Raw genomic sequence first — 25,177 nt, forward strand, 5'->3', positions numbered from 1 at the left:
AACAGTTTCTGTTGGATTGCAAGCTTCACAGCTTCCAATGTAGTTTCATTTTTTTATTTGTTTTATGTTTGAGACTTTTATGCAGGTACTATAGTTCTGTGTTGCTAAAGGACAGATGTTGCCACCTGGCTCTAAACGTACAGTTGACAAGTTAATTCATCAGGGAACTGCACATAGTTACATCTCATGCATGCATGCTTGTCCACTTGACTTTGGTTACTATGACAGCTGTGCAAAAGGCACTACAAAGGTCTGAGTTTATCTGTTGACATGTCCCACAGGCTTACCAACCTCTGCCCTACCTGTAATCGCTGTTTGTCTGAATTGTTTGTTCCCAAATCATTTTACAGACTGACATTCACACACTGTTAGGTGGTGTTGCTGCCATGCTCGGAACAATCATGCCCACTTGGCGCAATTTAGGGCTCAGTTTTTGCCCAAGGACACTTCAACAGTAGGCAGTCAAAGCTTGGGGTACACAACTGCTCACTGAGTGACTACCAGCTGCACCCTGGCTGCCAATTGCAGGGACATGATCCTTGGTTTGAAATCCTCAATGGTTTTTACCCAAATAGAACTTTGTATTTACAGATACGCATTCTGTGCATCAGCTCTTGAAATTCCAGAACTCTGGCTTATGTTGCTTACCTGTTTTTCTTATTTAAACATTCAAACAATTTCTTATGCGGTGCACAGGAAAAAAAATCAACATTCTATTATTTATGGCAAACCTGGCAGAAATATTTTCAGTAAAACTGTTTGACAAACATTTGGGTGTTGCTATAGAAATAAAATTCCGTTCCCCTTGTATCTTCATTCGTCTTTCTCCCCACCGATTTCTCCTCTGCTCTTACTTGCTTTTTCTCTGACACAGCACTGATAGACTCCATATTTCATGCTTCACTTGCTCACTGCTGGCTTCTCATGAAAATACAATGCAACATATTCTGCATGTTATTTCAATGTAATAGATCTTTATTTCTCCTCTTTCATCTGTTTATTTTCATGTCACCCCATGTATAGACAGCTGATGTTTCTTCCATAGTTGATTTTTCCAGCTGTGTTCTTGGTTGACCCAACAGTGACAATACCTTGTTTTACAGATTGATGTTTTAGGAACTGTGCCAGTATTTGTTTGCATGCAGGAGTGATAAGTGCCCCCCATTATACATATCAGGCCATCATGTCTCACTTGTGCTTGAGTTGTGCTTTGGCACTGATAACGTCTAGTTACTGAGAGCGCATGACACCTTAGGGGGTAATGCGATTAGCAGGGTGGTACAGAGGATTTGTGGAAAGAGCACAGAGAAGATAATCAAACATAAAAAAATTGGGATTATCACAAGATTGAGGAAAACGGAACATATCCCTGCCAGTCTTCATCATGCTCCCCATTTTCTAAAGAACACGGAACAATGTCGCAAATATATTCTGCCTTAGTGTTCATTTTTTTTTGTCCAAAACACTGTCTTCTGAAACTCATATCAAGTGAGTGTTGCAGGATACCTAAGTCTAGCATCTGTCTGCCAATTCCTTTAGTGAGTAATCCAATTCACCTGTGTCATCAAATGCAAGCAATGCAAGTAAAATTCTACTTTTAGAACAAAAAAGTGCAGCTATAAAAACATGGAAATTTCAAATTTATAAAAAGTCATGGCCATTCCCAAGCATTTCTTGTCCGGCAACATGTTTATTTCTGCCTTTTGAGTGACCTTGTGCTTTGTTGTAATGTGATGACGCCTTTGCAGACTTTGCTGGGGTAAAAAATACATCGTGGGCGTTAGCTAATGTATTCTGTGATGTGTGCTGGCGCTTAGTTCACCGTCCAATCACAACAAAATGAATCATCAGTTAGAGGGCTTCATTTCCAAAAAGATCCTAGGTTTGAACCAGAAATACGGCCAGGAGGACAGGCTCAACATTTATAACCTACCAGCTCTACTGTCAACATTGGAAAGTATGTGCGGTCTTGGCCTTTTGTTGTTCTTTTGTGGTGTGTGCATGTATACGTGTGCAGGATAATTCGCTCTATGTTCCTGTTTCTGAATGACTCTGCACGTGCTCTATATTTCCATGAGAGCTGTGGTTTCTCACGCTGGTCAGAGGAACTCATAAAACATCCAAATAGAGGTTGATGTCATCCACCCAGCCACAGATAAGCAATTTGCTAACCATAGGATGCCTTGACCGATGAACTTGGTTTTGGGGTTTTGCAGAAAAACCATTGTGCTGACAACGGAGCCGTTGACCTGTATTAGAGCACACGGCCTGTCTAGGTTTGTCTGGTTTGAATTTTCTCAGTGAGCCAAAAGAAACAGCAGAGCAGCTATTAAAATGAGGCCAACCTCATTTATGTGTCCCTGTAATGTTTTTCAGTGCGCTCTTGAACCCACCGGACAATTTCTCAATATGTCATTTAAAAACCTTGACCTCATCAAACTAATGGATGTGGCTTCTGTCATGTGTATAACACAGGTCCACCCATCCTAGTTTTCTGAAGGGTGAGCATAATCTATTGTCTGATATGCATTAATTTCATTTTATGTGTTCTATAAGCTTATTTTTGCAGTACCTTTGTCCCACTGAATTACCTACCGTATGAGGTGTAATTAATCATTTTTTCTTTTTACCAGAAACTGTCTTTAACCGTCTGAGTTTATATATGCTCTATTGCTTCTTTTTTCCTCTTTTGTGACCCTTTATCTTGTTTGCATTTCTGTATGTGTTTATGTGTATGTCACAGAGAGAGCGAGAGAGAGAGCATACAAAATCAGCAAATGCCTCACTTTCAGATTCTCAAGGGTCACATGATGGTATGGAAATTTGCTCAGGACAGCCGCTAATAGTCCTGCCCAAAATCGTATTCTGGTGGCAATGAAACAAGACTGAGTGTGAAGTAGTGGGAGATAAAGAAAGAAGAAAGTGAGAAGAGAAAAGGGAAGGAAGAAAAGGGGAGGTGACATAATGCTTATCATTTGGATGCAAGGGCAGATCCATAATTCATGTTGCTAATGAAAGCTTGGAGGTAGCCAGTGAGTGTAGGGGGCCATGCTGATCAGATGGGAGGTAATAGCATTACCATACAGATAGAGCTTCTTCCTTTCCTTTCCTACTAGTTCCTTCTTTTCTTTTTGTTTATTACTTCCTTTCCACTACGTTTGCTTTCCTTTTCTCACCTTTCCATTGCCTTTATAAGCTTCTCGTTTCTTTCTTCACCCCTTCCTCTTGTCCCCTGCCAAGTCTTTTCACTGTCACAGTTGGACTTGGCCTCCCCCTACAGAATATAGACTGAATCATTAGCTTCCGTACCCCAGAATGAGCTGACAATGCTACGGAAGGATGTTTGAAGAAGATATGACATCCGCAGGGGACTGAAAATAAGTGTTAGCATCTGCATGAGTATTTGTCATCTTGACTTGCGTCTCTATGCATGTAGTTGTGTGCCTCTATTCTACAACTTCGATGCCCAGCAGGTAACCGAACTCGGTTTTGTGTGTTTGTGTGAGCCAAATTGGCTTCAAAGGCACATGTCTGAAGGCTACAGACCTTGCTGTTGTTGTCAGAAGTTTGGCCAGGCTAGGTTCTAAAGGACCTGAAAGATAATGACATTTTTCGGGGATTGGAGTAGAAACAAGGCAGTGGTCAGAAGCTAGAAAAGAGAAGACTGACAGGAAACAGGCAGATTGACCGTGGCAGAGAATTTGCTTGTTACTTAATCCGTCTCTTGGAGTGCTCATGACCCCATTCGCCTAAAATAAGTGTGGTCTTCTTGGGAGGGTCTGACCAGCTTGCATGTCCATTTACTACCCCAACATCTTTCTGGCAATACTGTCAACGAAAAAGAGTTCTTGCACATTGTGGATGTGGCAGGTGCGTTGGCGCCCAGTCGGAGTGTCAAGTACTGAGGCTCGGCCCAACCTTGAGACTGTGCCTTTCCATTTTAAACAGTGGCACTCACAAACAAGTATGAGAGAGAAAAGTGTCCCCCGAGGGCGGTGGCGAAGATGGAGATGTGGTTCTTACTGCTTTTCATGCTGCTTTTAAAGGCTAAAAGTCTCGCAGGCGAACAACTTGCCCTTTCCTGCCTTTTTGTGAGCCTGGACTCGATGGCCAAGGACCCTGAGACTTGCAACTTCAAACTGGCTGCATTTCAAAGCCCCCATTCAGGCAGTCACTTCATCAGTCTGTCAGTCGGTCTATAACTTAGTCAATATAATGATTCCCTCTATCTCTCTGAGGCACTCAGAGCTATTGGTTATTTCGGCAGGGTATCTCACACATGCATTTTTATGAGCTGCCTTGTCCCACGAGGGGGCCTGATTTCCAGATGAAAATTATTCGATGCCATCTCAGCTCATCACAGCGTTACACCTGTGCTCTCACTATGCTTTGGAAACTTTGGTGGAAAATTTGAAGTTAACCGCTTATTGTTGGCAATTTACTTATTTTTTGGATCATTGTATTATTTAAGTTCTTATTTTTTTGTTTGACAAGACGTGGGATATTGTTCAATTTTGATGTTCTAACGAAATGGTAAAATCTTAAACTGCTACCTCAAATATCACCTATAATGTTTTGTGATTTTGGAGTTTGGGTAAGAGGATCTCCACCATTCCTCAATGTGTTTGTCTGCACTGGTGTCTAAGCTGCTGACTTTCTGTTTACCATATATATCCAGCCATATTGTACACGTGTGTTCTAAAGGCCCAGTGGCCTCTTTGATGAGAGCCAATCTAAGTAATGAAAGTACTGAGAAAGGTAGCAGGAGGCAGTGTCGTTACGAAGGAGCGCTGCAGAGCGAGGGAGCACTTCATCCAAATTATAATACAAATCATATCAGGTCAATCATAAAAAGCGGACAAGATTTACAAGTTTCATTTCGCTTCCCGAGTTTCTCTGGTTTAATAAGGCAGTCGGGAGGGACAAGAGAGTGTAAGAGCGCATGGTTTAAATGTGGAAGTTGGGCATCCATGCACGTCTGTGTGTGTAGGTGTGTATATTTTACAATACTTTTTGAGGATAAACCCTCATGACAACAGATCCACTGTCGCATGTAGAGATAGAACGTTCTTTGTCATCAGAGAATTCAACTAAAACGTGGTTGCCTGTTACTACTGGATATTGAAGCACATGGAAAGTTCATTTTCAATATTGCTGAGCAATTTCATTAACTCAGGTGGCATGTTAAATTAGAAAGGGAGCTCCATTTCCAACACATTAAAGTATGTAATCCACATCTTCCACTACTCAAACACAAAGGTTCATATAGGTCCTTTAGGGTTAAAACTGCTATGTTGCTCATGAGTTTATGTCATGCCATCCATCAAAGGTGTCAAATCCAAACCATTACTAAACGTTGGCCACGAATCCATGAGAACTGAGCAAATTTTATCTGCTCAGGAGGATCTAATGGTACAGCTGTAAGTACCATCTATTAAATGTACTCCGCTGTTATATTGTTTTGCCAGTGACTACTTTCAAAGTGAGGAATGAAATGTCTTAACCGTGTTCAACTCGAGCCAAAGTCAACTGGGTCAATTTGGAGCGAAAGCAAAGATAAACAGTTTTTTAGCCACAGAGAACAATGAGATGGCTGGTGGGATTACAGGAAGTAGTTCAAGTGCGCAGAACACAGTGTTTGCTTCTGGAGTGGTGACGTACGACTTAATGGTAGAGGGCAGGTTTTCCTTTTTTCTCCCAAGTTGTATGTCTCAGTTGAAGTGCTGTTTTTTCTGAGTAGAACACAAATATTTTGAAGAAATTAAGTTGTCTAGTGTGGATTGTGCTTGGCAGTTTTTCGTGGCTTTTCCTGGCAGAAATGGGTAAAAAGCAGTGGTTTCTGGGCACTGACCCACCACCACCACAAAAAAAAAAAAAAAAACTTATCCGTGATAGCCATGATTATTTCGAATAAAGTTTGCTCTTCATTCCGCCTTGCTGTGCACATTTGGATTCCCACAGCCAGTCAGATTGGGCCACAGCATTTGTGGTCGGTATCACATGCTGTCAATCATCGTGGTAGTTTACGTTAAGTATTAAGTGTGACTCAGGATAGACATCAGTCAGAGTGACAGTCAACGATCCAACTGTCATACTGCTACTTCATATGTCCATACTCCATCATGCTGTAATAGACTGGGAAACAATGAAGGAATGATGGAGGGGTGGCAGAAAGTTTATTTTAATTTGCATGCCAACTTTTTACTATGGTAGCTAAATTAATAGTGAAAAGCGGTATGGAAAATGAATATATGAATAATTGAGACAATCGACATTTAAATAAATGCAAAGATGCAACTTGTAAAAATAAATTACTGTTGGTTCTTAAATTGGAGGGGATTGAATTTAGTGCTGGTTTTATGGTTGTATTACAATATTTGTAATGTGTGTCAAACTTTATATAATGCAATCAAATTTTTGTAAAGATAACCAAGAAAATATTAGTTGCAACACACGAGCGTTGATCTGATTTAGGTATCTCTTTATTCTAAGGCAATAATCAGCTGTTCTGTCTCTCTATGAATCATTGAGGCATATGTCATGATGACCTTTGCGGGCAACATGACATGAATCAATTTTTCACCAAGACACGCACATGCAGCCACGCTCCACTATCACATATTGACCTTTGTTTGACATGCAAAAATGTGTTCATTTTCCATAAAAGCATGGTGTACCAACAGCATGGAACAACAAAGAATATAAATTCCGGGGGGGAAGTAAGAAAGTGAATAAGGATGAAAGCAAATGCAGTAAAAGGGAAAGGTCATATGTGGCTAAGAGAGCTAAGATCTATGTCACTGTCCTCTGCTAAAGACGATACACAGTAATTTACTCTTCCAGGTGAGAAGATGCAGCCTGTCAGAACTTTTGTAATTTGAGGAACTGCCTCATTCTTTTATTTTTCAATCACTTTCTTTTGTACTTCCTTTGCTTAAAAATAATGGGACCTAAGCGACCATTGTTTCATACAAATATATATATACTACTATATGTTTTGTAGTATATATTCATGAAGCCCTCTGTGCAAAAACATTGCAATAGAGTGCTCATAACTTATATCTATTTAATTACAGAACATTTTATCTTCTTGCTGAAAATTTAATTCCAGTGAAAACTACTGTGATTTTGTTGCTTTTTATCTAGATCCTCTTTCTTTAGTCAGATCCACTTGAAGTACTTTGTCTGTTACCACAAAGTGCTAAATGGAGAGAAAATGGGAGTTTGGAAGAAGGGAGTGATACATGGGGGTGTCATTTGCTCTCACCACATGCAAGACAAAAACACTTGTCCAGCGGCCATTAGCTAGTCTCTCCTCATTATGCGTCATTCTCGTCATTAGCTCACCTGCGTCTTTAGCTTTTTCTCTTGATTGTCCCTGATTGGCCGTATTTATCTCTGACTATAGCACAGCGGCCATTAGCGTCGGTGGTGTTGAGAGGTTGAGGTTGACTAATCAGTTGTATCTGCCCTGGCATTAGAGTGGTTTCTGACTTTCTGTATGTGCTCCAACTCAACAACCGGGTCAGTGGTGTACTTGTGTCCATCACGCAGAATTGAGCAGTGATTGCCGTTGAAATTTACTCCAATGGGCTGATGATTGACCCAAAAAACAGGGCACAGTGAATTGATGCTCATCTCTCTCTACTATCTGTCCTCTAATGCTGGGACTAAATTTTGTGATATTTATGCAGTATAGCTTTGTTGTTTTTCACAGGATGAGATCCGCCCTGCAATGCCTATTGATAGTTTAATGCTAAATGCTGAATGAAAGTGCTAGATGACACCTAGTACAAATGGCCTTCATTTAAAAGGCAGTTGGTCAAAGAATCGGAATTTACAAATACAAGTTTGCCATATACTGTACACCCATTTTTACCCAGATACAGCCATACCGTACTAAAAGACAATTAGATTGGTGGAGGATGCAAAATAAGTCAAACTAATCATATAGCACTAAAATGAAGAAAAATGCTTGTGAAACCTGATAGTAATTGGTGTAAACTTGTGTTTGTGAGTGAGCTGGGTGGTTTGGTTACAAAGGTTTCCATAAGAGTTTAAATGTTGTTTATTATAATAAAGCCACATATAAAAATACCCCAAACAATATGCTCCTATTATTTATATTTATGAATTCAAACCATTTGGCCCAGTGTGAAATGATAGGTCATTTTCCTCCAACAAGAGGCACCAGTGCTGCATTTACAATTACTCCTCACCATCTCCACCATCAATTTCCAATCTGCTTGCTTCCAACCTCCTACCTCTCATTCCGCATGTCTGGATCTACTGAATATGGATGTGTGGAAAGAATGGAGCAGTATGCCGGTGCAGAGGGAATGCAAGAAAGTGACTTAGGCTTGCTTCTGTCGCCAGCTTCTCACCTAAGGAGATGTGGCAACCGAATTTATGCCAGTCGGCAGCCAGGTGAAATCGCTGCCGGCAAATTGTGGGTTTGTGCGTGTGCGTGGGTTGCAGTGGTACAGATTTCTGTCTCTGGAGACTCCCCATCATTGAGCATCTGGTCTCACCTACACACATTTGGTGGATGTTGGTTGTGTGACTGCCTAGGTCTATTTTCCCTCTAACAAAATAAGTTTGGATCTTTTTGGGACTGTTCAAGAGAATCAACTTTTAATCACCACCTCAATCCTTATAATTGTCATATTTCTACTAAAATCAATTTTCCATTCCACTCATTGTCGTTTGAGCGAGCCGGCTATTTGTCTCTGGCAACTTCAGGCGAGAGGCTTGCATTGGTTGCCAGCCTCATTCTTTTTAACGATTTGAAATAAAATGACCACCCAAGATATAAGCGTGGCAATTCTAGATAGGTCTGAGTAAGGAGTCTATTTAGCTAATTGCTTCTCAGTATTACAATTAAATGTGTAATGGTTCATGTGGATGCATTGAACCGTTTATTAAATTTATTTTTAGTGCAAGCTAAGCGCTACATGGGGAATAAAGTCCTTTGGGAGTTTTCACATGGATGCCTGAAGTGTCAGACACCCAGGGTCTTAAATGAATTGGGTGTCTCAGCTAGAAGACCCTCTTACTTCATTGCTATTGAGCCAGACCAGCATGAGCACCTGGCGGTGCAGCAGTAGATTCCCAGACCTTGGCCAACAGCAGATGCTACAACACGTGGGACCATGGAGAACAGTTTTTTCCCTCTTCCCTGTTAGACAATACCAGTGGACTAAGGCAGGTGGAAAAATCCAAATTTTTATCAACATCTATTGAGTATTACTGCCAAAATCTGCTAATTATTTTCTTTCTATTGACAAAACAAAGCAATAGCGAACAATTCCTTCCCTTGTCATTTTCCCTGTATTGCATTTTTTTTTACAACAGTACAAATGGATTATCAGGGAATTGCTTTTACGCTCCTTGGTTTTACACCAAGTTTTTTTACTTCATTGTCACTGTTGTTTCATCCTATTATATGTACTGGTCTGTGGTTCTCGATCATTAAGTATCTGAAATTGCATAAATTGCATGCATGTCCAAATGTTTTGTCTCTTTTTCCCTGAATCTATTTTCATAGTCTCTGGCTTTAGTATATGTATTTGCTCCAGCTACAGGATCTTCTTTGAATGTGTGTTTTATAACTAGTATACATATTTACCCCAATCACCTCTGGAAATTCCCTCGACATATTCATCATGCGCTGCATGTGAGCATTATTTCATTAGCCACACCCCAGAGGGGATATACATGAATCCGCTGTTGTGCAGCCCGTTCATTTGAACACAAACTACAATGTGGATCTTTTGACCTAGCAAGAACTAACTTGATGATGCTGATTTTGTTTTGATCTCTTTCTTAACTAAATAGAATCTTTGTGGATTTGTATAATTATACTCCTCTTAAAGTTTTGGGAAGCAGTGTGCTAGTGTTTGCTGTTTTGGCTAAAGTTATTACAATAAAGTTGATGCAGCTCTTAATTGGCCCAAACGTATGCACTTAACAATGATTGCAATCAACAGAGGCGGCCCAGTGTGAAGGTATGTTATTATAGTCATTAGTGCCAGCAATTACTGTGGTACCCCTCTGCACCCTGTATCTCCATCAGCCCCCCCCCCCCCCACAGCTAGCTCATTGTAGTTCTTATAACCCAAGTAATTTGTGTTTTTTAGTTTAATTTCGATTGTGCAAAAAATAGGATGTATTTGAACTCTCAGGACCAGAAGAAAGCACCTGTTGGTGTAAAACTATTGTCCACTGAATCAATTTAGGGAAATATTGTATCTTCATGCATCAACAGGATTTCCTCCAAAATGAAAACAACTACTCCTTTAATTCGCAGGAAAAATATAGTTGACGCATCATCCGCTCTGGTGGGCTGCAGAAATTTTTGTCGTGGGCCAAATCTCACCCAACCTGTTAGTTTAAGACTTGTGCTTGAGATGCTTATTGTGGAAAACAGGACATTTACATGCATGACACCAATGAAAACCCTAAGCTTCAGTTGTGTATGTTACTCCTGATAACAAATGTAATATTGTCTTTGTGTGAGAAATTTTGGAATGAAAACAAATGGGAAGACAAGCAAGCATGTTAGAATGACCCAGCATGCATTACTAGTCAGATGACATTCAGTTGTTTTTGTAGCTTGGTGTGGACTCAGAGGAAATAGTATAATTTGTACTAGATATGGTTGAAAACTCTAAGCAAGTCTGTGTACAAGGGTTAGTTCAATATAGTTTGACAGCCAATGGTGTAATAGTGCAGGGGTGATCATTATGTCGATCGCCAAAGAACAATAGGTAGATCCTCTGAGAGTAGGATTTGATCTTCCTGTGTTTTGGTCACAGTAAGGGATCATCTGTTTAGCCTTCAATAATGTTTGCATCTATTAAAAAAGAGCGCATAATTTATTTTAACATCATCCTCAAGAAGCTATATTGCTGAAATTCATTGGTAAAGGAAAAAAATCTATTGTGGAAACTAACATCATCATTGATGGACTAAGCAATGGAGGAAGTAAAGGTGCTGCTTTTAGACAGTTTAATGGATTGATAAATGCAAATGTTTTTTTCATTTTATTTAGTTCCTCCCTGAGGGCATTTTGGGTCTCCACTGAATCTCAGAATCAACGTGAAGACAGATATGGTTATGGAGAAAGATTAAAACACAGGCTGATGGAACTAAGTGCACTGGCACTGCTATACGTTTGGACCTCGAGTGCTTACTTGGTTCCTTATCTAATAAACGTCTGGCTCGCTGTACTCTCTGTTGAATAACCAAGTGCTCTAAGACATGCTTTTAGGGTGATGTTAGCGTTTGCTTATCATTACACTCATATAGCAGTGACAGACCACATTTAATTAACAGTGGGCTCGTCAATAAAATATATAAACAATCAACTTGATCACTATTCCTTATTGTAAAATTTTGTTGATCAATAATATACTTTTTTTAAGATTCCCAGCTCAATTGGTTTATTAATGCTGAACAGACAAGTCATTGACACTGCACTAAACTTTAAAAAGTAGGTTTATTGGAAACATTTTTAGTTAATATTGCAATTTTGCATCTTTTAAGCGTCAGTCTTGGAACTGTCTTCAACAGTTTTTTATTCTTATTTTTTATATGAAGTTGGCATAATCACTATCCTCGCGTAGAATTTCTCAGGGAACTCAACCTAAAAAACAAAAATAGGTATGTAAGAATCAGTGATTCATCATTAGCTTCAACACTTATTGCATTTGTCAATTACACTGTCACAGAATTTGTGAACTTTTCAATTAAATATCAATGAAACACCTTTTAATGTGGTTGAATAGAAGCAATGGACTGGATTTTATTGAGGTGTTGTGGGTTCCTTGCCCCCATTAACCCACCCATTGATGATGATATATATCCAATCAAAGATCTCATTTTATCCTTCTGTGAAATTAAATCAGTTGGTCACATGTAGACACCTAGTCTTTAACTCGAACGGGTAGCAATGACTGACCTATTGTTCATTTACTGCTACACTTCAAGTTCAAATGGACATCAGTCCACATCAATGTGAGCCAATGAGTTAACATATCTTGATTTAATGGGCTTGGGGGAGCACATCTGTGCGCCTTAGTCTAAATAAAAGAACAGCATTTAGGGGGTGGTTGGCATCCCACCTCCCTCACACTGCTTTCTTCTCCTCCAACAGTTGACTCATGAAAGTTGAGTGCTGTTACTGTGCGTGCTTGTGTATTGCCAAAAAAACCCACTGTATCTGCCAAAGATAGTGGCTCACACTCCCAGTTGTCATTTTATAACAGCTTGTAGACAAACTCATTACATCCAACACCTGCTCCCGTTACCTACCCTGAGGGTGTGTACGTTTGTGGGACGAGAACACATAGATTCAAGTCAACAAGGTGAATTTGTTGTAATTTAGCCTCAACCGTCCACTATCAAGCCTCACTAAGTGGTGACTCCAAGCAGGAATGTCTAAGATTTAAGCAGGGATGACCACTCTGTAAACCGATGAAGACTAATTTGTCTGTCTGGCAAAAGTGCTCATCATATGACTGTCTCTTAATATAATGTCTTTTGTGCAAATCTTCCATTTTATTTATTTATATATTTTTATGTTTTCATCTCTGCACCGGGAGCTAAACATTTTTTTAAAGTGCAGAGTTCTTTTCCTGTTCATTACCATTCTGAAGACAACAATGCGTACCTGAATACTGGAACATTGCAAATGTTCCCAGTAACCACTGCACAACCCCACCCCCAAGAAAAAATAAAATGAAAAAACAACAGTGAATGGCATGGGGAAGCTGGAAAATCTTAAGTAAAAGACAAAATACAAAGAGAATGGTGTTTCGAATGGAACTAAACAGCATGAAAACACTGCAAGCTTTTGAATGGATGTGTGCTAATTAGCTGGCTGGCTGTCGTGTTTGTGTACATCTTCAAATGCTATGCAGTGAAGTTGAAAGAAACACTCTTTTATGTGCTCTCATGCTGACAAGACTGAAGGCAAAGAGTAGCCTTCGGTTGAAATGACATTATGCCTGAAGAAAGTTTACCTGTTTCGATTTCAATTCTTAATTTTCTGTCATTTACTGAAGTAGGTCTATTCCTTGCGGGATCAAAATTCTCATCTCTAAAATTGATTCGCCAGGATTAATATTAGTGTAAAAATGCAAAACATTTTAAATTGGGTAAAATTATATTTCAGAAAGGGTTGACAGAGGTTAGAAAATCAAGCAAAGCAAGATACTACTGTACTCGTATTGTATTAGATGCTAAGCCTCAATGCAAATGGACGGATGGAATGGATGGTTATTACTTCTCAACAAAGGATACAACGAAGAATGGAGGATGATCATATGCACAATATTAACCCAGATGCACTTATCCATGTATTTTATTGGAGTAGTTATTTTGCCTTTCAGCATCATAGTCAAATCCCACTTGTAACCTTTCCCAAAGAGATGAGCAGGGGCCAGCCAGGTTGTGTTGGTGGAGTTCATATTCTTTCCCTCTACCCTTGACCATTCACTTTACACAGAGAAGAGGTAGATAAGCCAAGATTTACACACAATGCCAAAGCCATTAGAGTCTTATTTTTCCTCTCACCCCACTCACGCTGGCGTTTGTTTCATGTTATCAGATCCACTGGGATGTGTATATGGCAGATTGAATGTCAACGACCATGGAAAGGGCTAAGATGTCTAACCTCTTATTCACATGCTCCTAGCGTCATCAGCAGAGAAGGCCCCTTTGTCCCCCAACATCCAAGGAGACGGACAGTACACAATAATTGCACTTGGACAAAACCTGTCTTCCCTGCTAGTTGGACTCTCTCCGGTCTCTTAGATGAAATGGTAGAAGATGAGTGTGTGCCCAGAAGAAGAGAATGGATAGAGGTTGAAGGATTGTGTTTGTGGCTTTCTGAATTTTCTATCTGAATGAAAGAGAGTGATAAAGGGTTTCTGGAGTCGGTCCTCCATGTCAAGCTGTCATCGGGCCGTTGAAGTTGCCGGATGCCAACTGGCAGTTGCTATAGTTGTGATGTCACCAGTTAGCTGATAAACTCTCCGGAGGATATTAGTATTAGATTCCATAAAACAGCCAGCATGGTACTTGAAGCAACTGTCAAATATTTATTGGTTCTTAATGTCAGTTCTTTTGTCCAGATGAATCCCACTATAAGCATTTTACATGACATAATGTATGGAATGAGCTTTTTGTATATGCAGTTGAAATTTTGAATCACACTCCCCCAGTTCTTTATTTACTACACCTGCTTTATTTTGTCACACTAAATATGACAGATGTTGCTTCATGCATCAACTCTATATGTACTCATTAGGGTTGTGGTTGGGCTGGAGCCTATCCTAGCTAACATTGGACGTGGGTTGAGGAGCACCCTGAGTTGCACACCAGTCAATTACAAGGCTTGTATAGAGTAGCCAAAAAGTATTTACCATCCTGGGTTTTTCTGATTTTTTACTGTTTTATCCACATTTCATTAGTGTCTTTTTGTAGACAAAATGTTAACATTCTAAAGCATGTATTTACAATATACAAGTAATACACCACAGTCTACTTTTCTAGATTGTGTTCATTACCCAATGTTTGCCTGAGAAACTCATGAGGATAGGTGGTACAATAGGTAATTGAATTACCCAAGGTTTTTCTGAATAGCAGTTTTGCCTGCTAATAAAATCACGGCATAAGCTGTTTGAATACTCTAAACTGTCCTTATAAATGAATGTGAGCATAGTTGTTTGTTCTTACTATTTGCTGGCAACAAATTCAGGTTGTACCCTGCCTACTGCCCATTGTTAGCTGGGATAATGTCAAGCACCTCTGTGACCCTGTGTAAGGATAAGATTAATGAATGAATGGATGAATCCTGCAAAACTAGATTTCATCCCTAGTTTTGCAGCATTTGAGTCTTTCGTTCCAGCAAAAAAAGGTGTTGTAAATATTTTGAGGTTTACTTTTTCCTGCATTGGCATGTATTGGCTATATTCAAGAGGATGTTAAATGTCCTCATTTGTCTCTGATATAAATAATGCAATACAATTGCATCTACGTGTAGTACAAGTGCATCTACGTGTAGTACAAGTTCATCTGTGTAGTACAGGTGCATCTACGTGTAGTACAAGTGCACCAACTTGTGGTTGAAGTATAAGCAAAAATACCTACTAGTAGCAATAGTTGAGTACTATTAAGCACAAGCTCTTACTCATCTCCTCTTGGATCTGAGTGGGCTGTAACTTTGACATTTGACAAGTTGACACGTAAACTTTCTGCCACATGTGCCAGGACAGAGGGAACTGGAGGGTTTAGCTGCAGATTGAATAGCTCCCAAAGATGTCATATGGAGACAGCCTCCCACAACACCATAAATGTATTCCTGCCTGGCTTTCTGAAAGCCTCCACCAATCAAGTTGCCTGCAGTTGCTATCTAGCAGGTCACTCTTCTCACTAAGAATTACCCCCACAACTTGTTTTCCCTTTCTTTTTTTCCTTTCCTCCTATTCCTTCTTCCCTGGGGTGTGCCATTCACTAAAATAATTCTTTCACCACTTGTCATGCAAGCCAACCACTGCGAGGCAGAATGGCAGATGGGAGGTCTGATTGGCTGTCAACTCATGTTTATTTCCTTGTTGTCAGGTTGTCAAATGAGATAAAACATTGTTACTCAGCATTGTCATGTTCTCACTGCAGGTTTCATTTATAATATAAGTAGTTTAAGTTGATCTAAAGGTGACCCCCATACAAACCCCATCACCAAATTAATAGTTCCTTAGGGAAGGAGATGGAACCTATCCTAAATGACTTGGACACGTACACTGCGGTGAGCGCCAGTGAAATGCTGGGTGAGTTGTGAAGAAATCACTGAGTGATGATATATTGCATGTTGATGGTAAGGTATGTTAACCGGTACACTGCTCTAGGTGGGAGAACGAAAATGTTTTTTTTATATTACTATAGCCACAAATGAATAATGATTGGGGTTGTATAGAGGTCACAGCTGAGTATAAATTATAGGCCTTGCCAAAAATAAAGCTTTACTTATAGTTCAAAAGTAATGTAATATGGGTCCCAGAAAAGTTTGTGACAAAATGGACTTAACTATTAACCCAAAATATATGTTCATTTACGACGGGTGGGATAATTCAATTAGTATGTTTGTGTTGGCCATCTATTAAATAAAAGACAAGCGATCCATTACATATTTACTTATTTATTTTTAAAAGAAGAACAGATTGACCGAAAATACATACATATATATATATATATATATATATATATATATATATATATATATATATATATATATATATATATATATATATATATATATATATATATATATATATATATATATATATATATATATATATATATATATATATATATATATATATATATATATATATATATATATATATATATATATATATATATATATATATATATATATATATATATATATATATATATATATATATATATATATATATATATATATATATATATATATATATATATATATATATATATATATATATATATATATATATATATATATATATATATATATATATATATATATATATATATATATATATATATATATATATATATATACTTCTCATTGGCTTTGTATGACCCTATTTGGAAATATGCTTTAATGTGAAAGTCTGGAGAAGGGATACTTATGCACAGTATATATTTCTGTAGTATATAGCCTTTTATATGAATTGATTAATGAGGAACAGCTTCATGTGAAAAGTGGACCAGGTTTGGCTTGCATTATTAAGGAACAGGTGGTGGACATTCATTGTTAAGTATATACGGGCACATGCATGCACGAGCACACACGCACACGCACACCTAAACACATATACCTCAGGTGGTGAACGGAGCTCTCATGCTGAGGGGATTTGTATAAAAGCCCAAACATAAAACACAGTTGGCAGACTCGGACTCATACAGCTCCACTTCGACTGTTGCTTTTGTGTGTTTGTGTGCATGTCCGTGTGTGCCTATGTGCATATGTTTAAGCATGCAGGAAAAATGATGTATGGCGGGAAGCAATCTTTTTCCCCCTCTGGCATCATTCAGTGAGTTACTTCTTATTCAGATTTTAGCGTCTGTTTTTCCAATCACCTCTCCAAGTTTTGGCATTGGCGTTTCTCAATTTTTTTCTGTTCCTTAAATTTCAGCTATGTGCTGGGAGGTGCTGAAAGGTAGTGTGGTTGCATAGCATGTTATTTGGGATTTGAAATGTAGCCATTCTTTTCACTCGTATAATCACCCTGTGCAATTAGGATGTTCTGAATTCACACTGTTTGGAATCACCTAGCGTGACGGTGGGGATGATCAAAGTATGTTCTTTTTAGAACACACACACACATGCATGCACACATGTCGGTATGTATCATCTATGCAGTCTTCATGCATCACAACATACCAATTGGGAGGTATGGAAACATGTTCAATATGTCCGCATAATAGCTATTAGGTTGGTTTATAGTGGTGGAAATTAACATTCTCCATGGGTTTTTGTGTCTTATGGGACTGAATGATACACATTGTAAATCTGCTTGATCTGTGTGAAGTGTCATGGCACATTACACACCCTTATACAGTGGCCTTTGTCTCATAATGATCGCTATACCACGTCTTTTCATCTAGGCACGCATACAAAACAGTTGGTGTGCAGATCCTGGCCCAAAGCCCCTTGTGCAGCCCATTTCGAGCTCATGCTGATCTTGTAATGAGCATAGCAAGAGCAAGATTAAGGCAAAAACTGTATAGCATTGGATAAATTTGCTACAGTTTGAATTTTGCTCCAACCATGAGTGCACTTCAGCTCTTTTGATGGGCCAAATGACCAGGAGCTTCCCTGCTGTTAGTCTGCTGTCTTTTTTTCAAAGCCTTTTACTCTACATGTAATGCGTTTCCAGGCTAACACGTATAGCCCTTTGAGGGTGGTGTCGCACAGAGGAACAATAAATAGGCAAGAAAAATGTAAACCGTAACATCTAGTTGTCGAAAAAAGTTGGAGTAGTACTCATTTATATATTTTTTGTTTATAAGGAGAAGGGTCTTTCTTACATGTATGATTTGGTTTGTTGTCCCTTGTGAGGCATGAGAAGAGTTAAGTGAAACATGGATTTGAATAAAGACTAGACTTAGAGAAGAAGGCAAAGACCCTGAGCAGGGAAAAAGGATGAACTGGAGTAATAGTCTAAAAGACACAAGGAGACTGGTTGTCGAAAGCAGTAGATCAGAGAAAAACATTGGGACAGATGGAGAGGAAGAAAGTAGAGTGCAAGGAGTGTTATCATCTGGAATCTATAGAGAATTGATGGGCAGAAGAAGATATAGTCCCATACATCACGCTGTCTCATAAAGTGGTGCTTCTATTGCTGCTGATTCTACTCTGTATTCTCTATCCTGTCTCTCCAAATAGTTCTGCAGCTGACTAAATATTTCATTTTAAGAATGCCGTCTCTATTATATATTGCTGTGGGAAAGTGACAATATCAAACAAAGTGAATATGACACAAACACATTTTTATAGGTGTGTCTTTAGGTGAACGCGTGTACAATAAAGTTGGAAATAAATAAGCAGAATGCAATCAATTATGGCATTTCCTCTTTTGAACGGAATTGGAACGATGCAAGACAGAGGTTTGAATTGAATGAACAGAATGCAATCAATTAAATTGTTTACTGTTCCGAGTAGAATAGGTACAATGCAGGATGAAGGAAGAGGAAGTGAAGTATATTTTCCCTTAAAACACAATTTGTAAATTAAGTACCAGAATTACTGTAATTTTTAAACTAGAAAGTGTTCCAACTATAAGCCATACTCAGCATATTCTACATGAAAACTGTTTTTTTTTTTTTTTTTTTTTTAATAAATATAATCCACACCGGACTAAAAAACGGCATGGTTCAATGCTGAGGGTGTAGCAGTGTTGGTTGGGGAAGGTCAGAGGATTATTCGTCAAGAATATGACAGCATTTTGTTATTTTGGAGGTCACAGGTATGGCTGATATACTTGTTTTCCTGGTCCCATAGTCTTTACAAAGACCAAAAATAGGATTTTGAAGTTTTTGCTCTGAAATCCAATCTGTCTCTTTACTCATTCTGTTCTGCACTTCCCTTACTGTCCGTACCAGAAATCTGCCTGATTGAGGCTGATTCAACAAAATTCACTTAGCTATCAAGTTGATTGGATTTTCTTGTGCTTGAGATGGCATCTATGGACTGGAGAAGATAGAATCGAGCATCTTTGTGAGAGATAAACCTTTTTCCCCTTTTCCCTTTTCATCCAAACAGTAAATCATTCGTCTCTTTTCCTGTAGCTGAAATCCCAGAAATATTTCTTTTAGAAATCAATTTTAAACGCCAGCTTTTGCAAAGGATATTTTTTCCAACGAGTTGGCCATCTGTTTTCATGAATACTTAATAGCTGTATGTCATCAGAGTCAAACACTTGTTCACCGAGACGCTCCCTATGTTATTACCACTATAATTGTTAGCTCGCAGTTTCTAATTGGAACCCCCGTTCCCAGAGGAGGCAACGAATGGATCAGTACCATGTTTATTTTGTATATGTCTGAGCTCTGTTCCAATTTCTGGCATATTTTCTCTCGTGGGCTTTGTTTTTTTTACTCATTGTTTACTACAGCCTGCCAAGGTGTGACACTTTCATATTAGGATAACAGCACCAAGGGAATAAATAGGAAGGTGTTATGTGAAATAAATCAAGTGGGACTATTGAGTGATAATATCCAGCTGGACAAGGTGTTATATCCTGGGTGGAGACATGTTGAATACAAACAGCCTTCAGCATGCAATATTTTTCTTGAAACTGCTGATAATGTGATGGGATTTACTTTTACTGTACTTTAAATATTGCCAACTATACCTTCTTTTGCTGTGGAAAATTATCCAATGCCTCATAATTGGACAAAACATTACATTTTTACCAATTTTATTTCAATAAATTGATGTGCATTTTATTTTTGTTTAATTCTAACCAACAATATGCAGTCATGAAATAGCATTTGGTTCAATAAACTTGTGTCCAACAGCTGACAGACAAAAAAATAAGCACTTTGTGTCATAGTCCACCCATTCAAGCTGTTTTAATGAGCTTCTGAGTGAGATACAAGATCAACAGGCTGCAAAACTTTCCAAATATATAATATTTAGTATATGCCTTGGCTCAATAAACCCCAAATGCTGCTGCGCTTGACTCAAGGCCCTGTCAATGAGGTCACCAGATACTAATCAACAAGCAAGAATAAAGGGTCATGAATGCTTGTATAAAATACTATTCCAAATCAGAAAGAACCTTGACTGCAAGTGTTTAGTGTGATATTGATGCAATAAACATGTTGTACTAGTTAAAATGACAACCTTGTGTCTTGTACAGTAACTGAACAGCTCAAAAAGCTGTCATCTGGCAACATGACTGTGGTAATATCTATGAAGCCTCCTCTCTTTGTGATTTGTGTCCTCCTGTACTGTGCCTCGTTTGTTGAGTACACACTACATTCCTGTGATATATGTGGCATGTTTCTACCCAACCAATGTCTGCAGTGTCATTCAACTCATGTTATTGAGCTCTCAAGGTGAACCTTTGAATAATTTGAGAAAGCCTTGGCTATTGGAAACATGAAAAGCAGATTGAAAACTGCTTTTGAACTTCAACCCTTGGTTGAAAATGGGGCCCCAGTATTTGCAGATTTTCATTCCAACTAATGAAGAGAATCCATTTCCACCAATCTGGTGTCTTAAAAGTATAATAGGTTGATTGGTGTCAGGTGCTGCTGGTTTCAGAAGAAACCTCATTGGTTAAACTCTCTGTGCTGGATCAGTTGGAACAAAAACCTGCGCCCACTGTGGCCCTATGTAGAATAGTTTGGACACCCCCGGTTTATAAGGAAACTACATTTGACCTGGGTCATTCCAATTTACTCCAAGCAATTCCGGGATATCCGTCTGAGGTTGGGAAAAATTTGGCTTTGACAGTTTGTACTCTCAATTACCCTTACCAACATGCATTTTGCGAGTAGTGATGTGCAGCGTTGAACTCATTTCCCAAGATGTTGTGGAAAATGCATTTAGTGTCTTTATCATGTTAGACCACATACTCGCGTCAGTCTATAGATTTCATCCCCAATAATAAATCTTGAAATGTATCCATATTGTTTGTCACTTCGCTATCAGCAACAGTCACATTTGATCAAAAGCATGACAAAGACAAAGCACAAAGTACTTAATGTCATACTATCGCCTCAGAAGTACTTCACTAAATTCAAAAACTTGGACTTCACGGAGCCACAAGCCATAGTTCTTCTTATTAAGCAAAATAGTGCAAAACACATTTTAATCCAATTTCTCGGTTAATTAGAAAGCCAGAATCGCTACCAAGTGATGTATACTAGAGAACGTTTGGCTTCTTTGCACACATTGCTTCTTCTGTTTAGCTTTTCCCCCCATATTAAATTGGTTGATACCTGTTGGGTAGGGAAAACTTGAACTTTAAGTTTTAGACTTTCGCTATTAACAACAAGGAACAACCAAACTCAGTCAAAAATGTGTCAAAAGAGTCAGGTTTTTTTATTTTTTTTACTCCAACTGAAGTATTCTTTTTCAGCTTAGTTTACATGATGAAACCAGATTCATCACTTTGTTGGCTCTAAAGGTTTGTAATGATGCCAACATGGCTTTTCCCTTTTTTTCTTCTTAAAACACAACAGGAAAGTTACTTTGACGGAAATTTATAGTTGCAATTATGTAACCTTTGGATGTTGACCACTGACATCCTGCTGCGGTGCCCTGCCATTATTTGCCGAAATGGTTTAAAAAATGATGAACGGCTGTGGAACACAATGGAAATATGATTCTTATTTGTCTGGTGGGTACAGCAAGGTGGCTTGGGAAATCAGCTAGGCCCTAATTGCCATTGCAGACCCTTATTCAGACAATTGTAATGCTCAAACAAATGGTGATAAAATATGTATCCTGCAATGCTAGCTGCTAGATTCAACTCTGTAATATGACAATAAATAAATTATAACTTGCCTTTGAATTGTGAAAGAAATAATTCAGTTGTATATCTGTACTAATTCAAAATCCGGAATGTGCCAGTTTTTTGCTTCTTTTAAATCATAAACAATAACATTGTATTGTATATCAAACAATCTGAATGTAATATCACTTCAACAGTGGAGGAGTCATAGCAATGTTTTTAATGACTAATTGGTTTTAAATATGGGCTTAAACAATATCAACAAAGAAATAATATTATAATTGTACTGGTTTGCAATGTAGTGAACATGGTTTTACTAGCTATTGTGTGTCATACCAATTTATGATTCCTTTCATTGGTTGAAAATTCAATTAGTCTTTTTCATGAATTGATTTTACATCAGTTTGTTGTGCCCTAACGAAGAAAAAAAAGTTTCTTTTGTTGAAAGCCTGGTGTGTGAAATACACTTTGAGAAAGCAGAACCTTGTTTCTTGATTCTCGCGCTGGGATTTGTGGGCAATATAAAGAAAATTTACTACAAGGATCATTTTGCAAGAGCATTTTTCCAAGAACTGTAAAGCATTGCTCTCCTTGCAGCTCCCCGCCCTTCCATTTCATTAAGTCCAAAGACAGCCGTGGAAGTCTGAAGCCTCCTTCGCCGCCGCCTCCTCCATCGCTGCCGCGTTTATGTTTTCAACCTCTTGCTGGACCTTCAGCATTTTTTCCCCCCTGCGTGTCATGCCTCTCCTTTTGCCAAAATTACCGATTCCGATTTCTCTGCCTCTTTCGTAAGTTTCGACAACCGTGTAATTGTTGGATGTGGTAAGGGCCCAATAAGAAAGGGCCCTGTGTTGGTGGGCACTGTGCGACGGGCCATTCTTTTTTTGTTCCCCAGCCATTATTTGGCCTTGCTGAAGGAAAATGATACACATTTCTCTGCTTTCTTTTTGATACATACGGAACACTATTTTTCTTAACATTTATCAATGTTTGTCTTCCTAGTGCCTGTCAGATTGTTCAATGGAAATTGATTAGTCACATGTCTAAAAGACATTCAAATACAAAGACCAATAAGAATTTCGATTTCACTGAACCGCCACGGGCCCTGCTTGTTGTGGAATTTGTTTAATGCAGTCTTCTGCAGAATCTGGATCGCTCTCGCTCAGCGATTTTTCGCTTCTGATTCCTAGGGGGACTAGTTTTTCCTCTAGCTTTATTTTTTGCATGTCAGTCTCGCTTTACATTTCATGCAATTGTAGCTTTTACCTTATTCAGTCCAAATATATGGTGTCTGAAGAATAATCAGTATGAACAAAGAGCAATGTATTAATAAGTAAATACAGTCGATGAGGTGCAGAAAAATGTGTGCTATTTTGGATATAATGATAGGAATATACTATCATTGACTATTTTTTTTATTAAATACCAACTTTTATGAGCAAAATGTAATAGCAGATTACTTCATAAAATATCTACACATTACAAAATACAACTGGCAAAACTGAAGTGATACTTTAGCTTTAGCTTGACCTCTCTTAATTTGCTGTGCTATGCTGCTGGTCCTTCGCAGTGGAAGTTAAGATGGCTTGGCCATAGCAAAAATGTGATGAGCAAGGCTGTTTATGCTGCTCACAATTTATTTTAGAGGAGAATTTGCAGTTTTCTTACTAATGTGTTGTCAGTTTTGTTTACCTTAGTGTCTCCACATGACTGACATGAGTTTTATATCGGGCTGATTAATCCTTATCAGTTGAAAAAATAATGCGATTACAAATGTACAGTTTTAATGCATCCTTAGTCATCAGCATTATACCATTATAGAAAGCCATCTGGTTACTATTTCATTTGAGGTGGGGTATCTGGGAAATATGGAATTGACAGTTTCTTGCATATCTCGCCTCTTCGTTTGGTTTGACCTTTACCCTCACATGCTCACCTCTACTTACGCATACATCATAACACTGCTTTTTCCTGAATTTGTCCTTGCTTCATTTCAATTCGGACTCACACACACCTTAGTATTGCCCCACCATCCTCCCTCCCCCCTCATCTGTTGCTTCAGCTTGGTCAGCCCTCCTTTGTTGTTCCCTTAAACCACAGTATGGAGATTCCCTCTTACTCTCTTTCCCGCTATGCTGTCTTTCCATTTTCCTGGCTCCTCACTCCTCAGTCACTGATGTCTGATCTAATTGCTTTCGCAGTGACCCTCGGGACCTCAGGCTTGCAGAGTAACAAGCTCCCAATGGATGCAACTGTGGCTTGGCCTCAGTCACTGCATTCCTAAATCTCTTCTTTCTTCTCATCCCTTTGTTGGCAGGCTCTTTCCAGTGCATTTATTCATTAGCAGGTCCAATGTGGCTGCCACTAATATACGCAGTGTGGTTTCTGCTCAGCTGACTTGATTGAATCTCAAGCATATTACGTGCAGTGATGGGTCAGGCAGGTATTTTTGTGCCTTTTTCAAGGACATGCCCATATAAATCCTCATAATTTAAAAGGCATACCACTTGTATAATGTATTTATCAACATTTAATATTCAGTCACAATGGGTGCGTTTGCATATATTTGTTTTGGAAAATTCATGAGCGTTTTGTGAAATTGCTTCATATAGGTATTGTCACATGATTTGGTGTTTACTCAACAGCGTCTGAATGTTTTATTATGAATGGAATGTTGTCGAAAAACCATTAGTGTACATTTACATGATCCTGTAGCGGTTGATATTATATGCACTTTTCTTAATAACAAAATAACCAGATAAAAAGAAAATGATGTTGGGGAGAAAACACACAGGACGAAATGGAAATACAAAATACAAAGTACTGACAGCATGCCCTGATAACATAGAAAAGGCTCCCTGGACATCTGCAACTGAAATGTAATAGAAAAACGGAAGTACAAAGATTCAGCCCAGTGAACTAAAGCAGATAGGCTGGTGCACATTTGAAGAGCTTTGGCCTCGCCCTGAAAATAAGAATTTTAGAAATCTGGCACACATTCGAACTTAACGGTTCTACAGTGTAATGTGTCACACACGGAGGAGCTGCACTTACAACCCCAATGATAGAAATCATTACTTACATTTTTTTCCTGTATTTGATTCCAAGTCATTTGTTGATAGATTGATTGCACTTTAGTGAAAACTGTAGCAATGTCC

General features: G+C 38.6%; 1 protein-coding gene across 1 annotated transcript in view; it reads left to right on the forward strand.

Moving 5' to 3' along the window:
* Nucleotides 1-25,177, forward strand: part of LOC144195914 (F-box/LRR-repeat protein 17-like) — a 140,284-nt gene that overhangs the window by 67,372 nt on the left and 47,735 nt on the right. The window lies entirely within an intron of this gene.

Source organism: Stigmatopora nigra, chromosome 4 (genome assembly GCF_051989575.1).
Source record: "Stigmatopora nigra isolate UIUO_SnigA chromosome 4, RoL_Snig_1.1, whole genome shotgun sequence".
NCBI lineage: Eukaryota > Metazoa > Chordata > Actinopteri > Syngnathiformes > Syngnathidae > Stigmatopora > Stigmatopora nigra.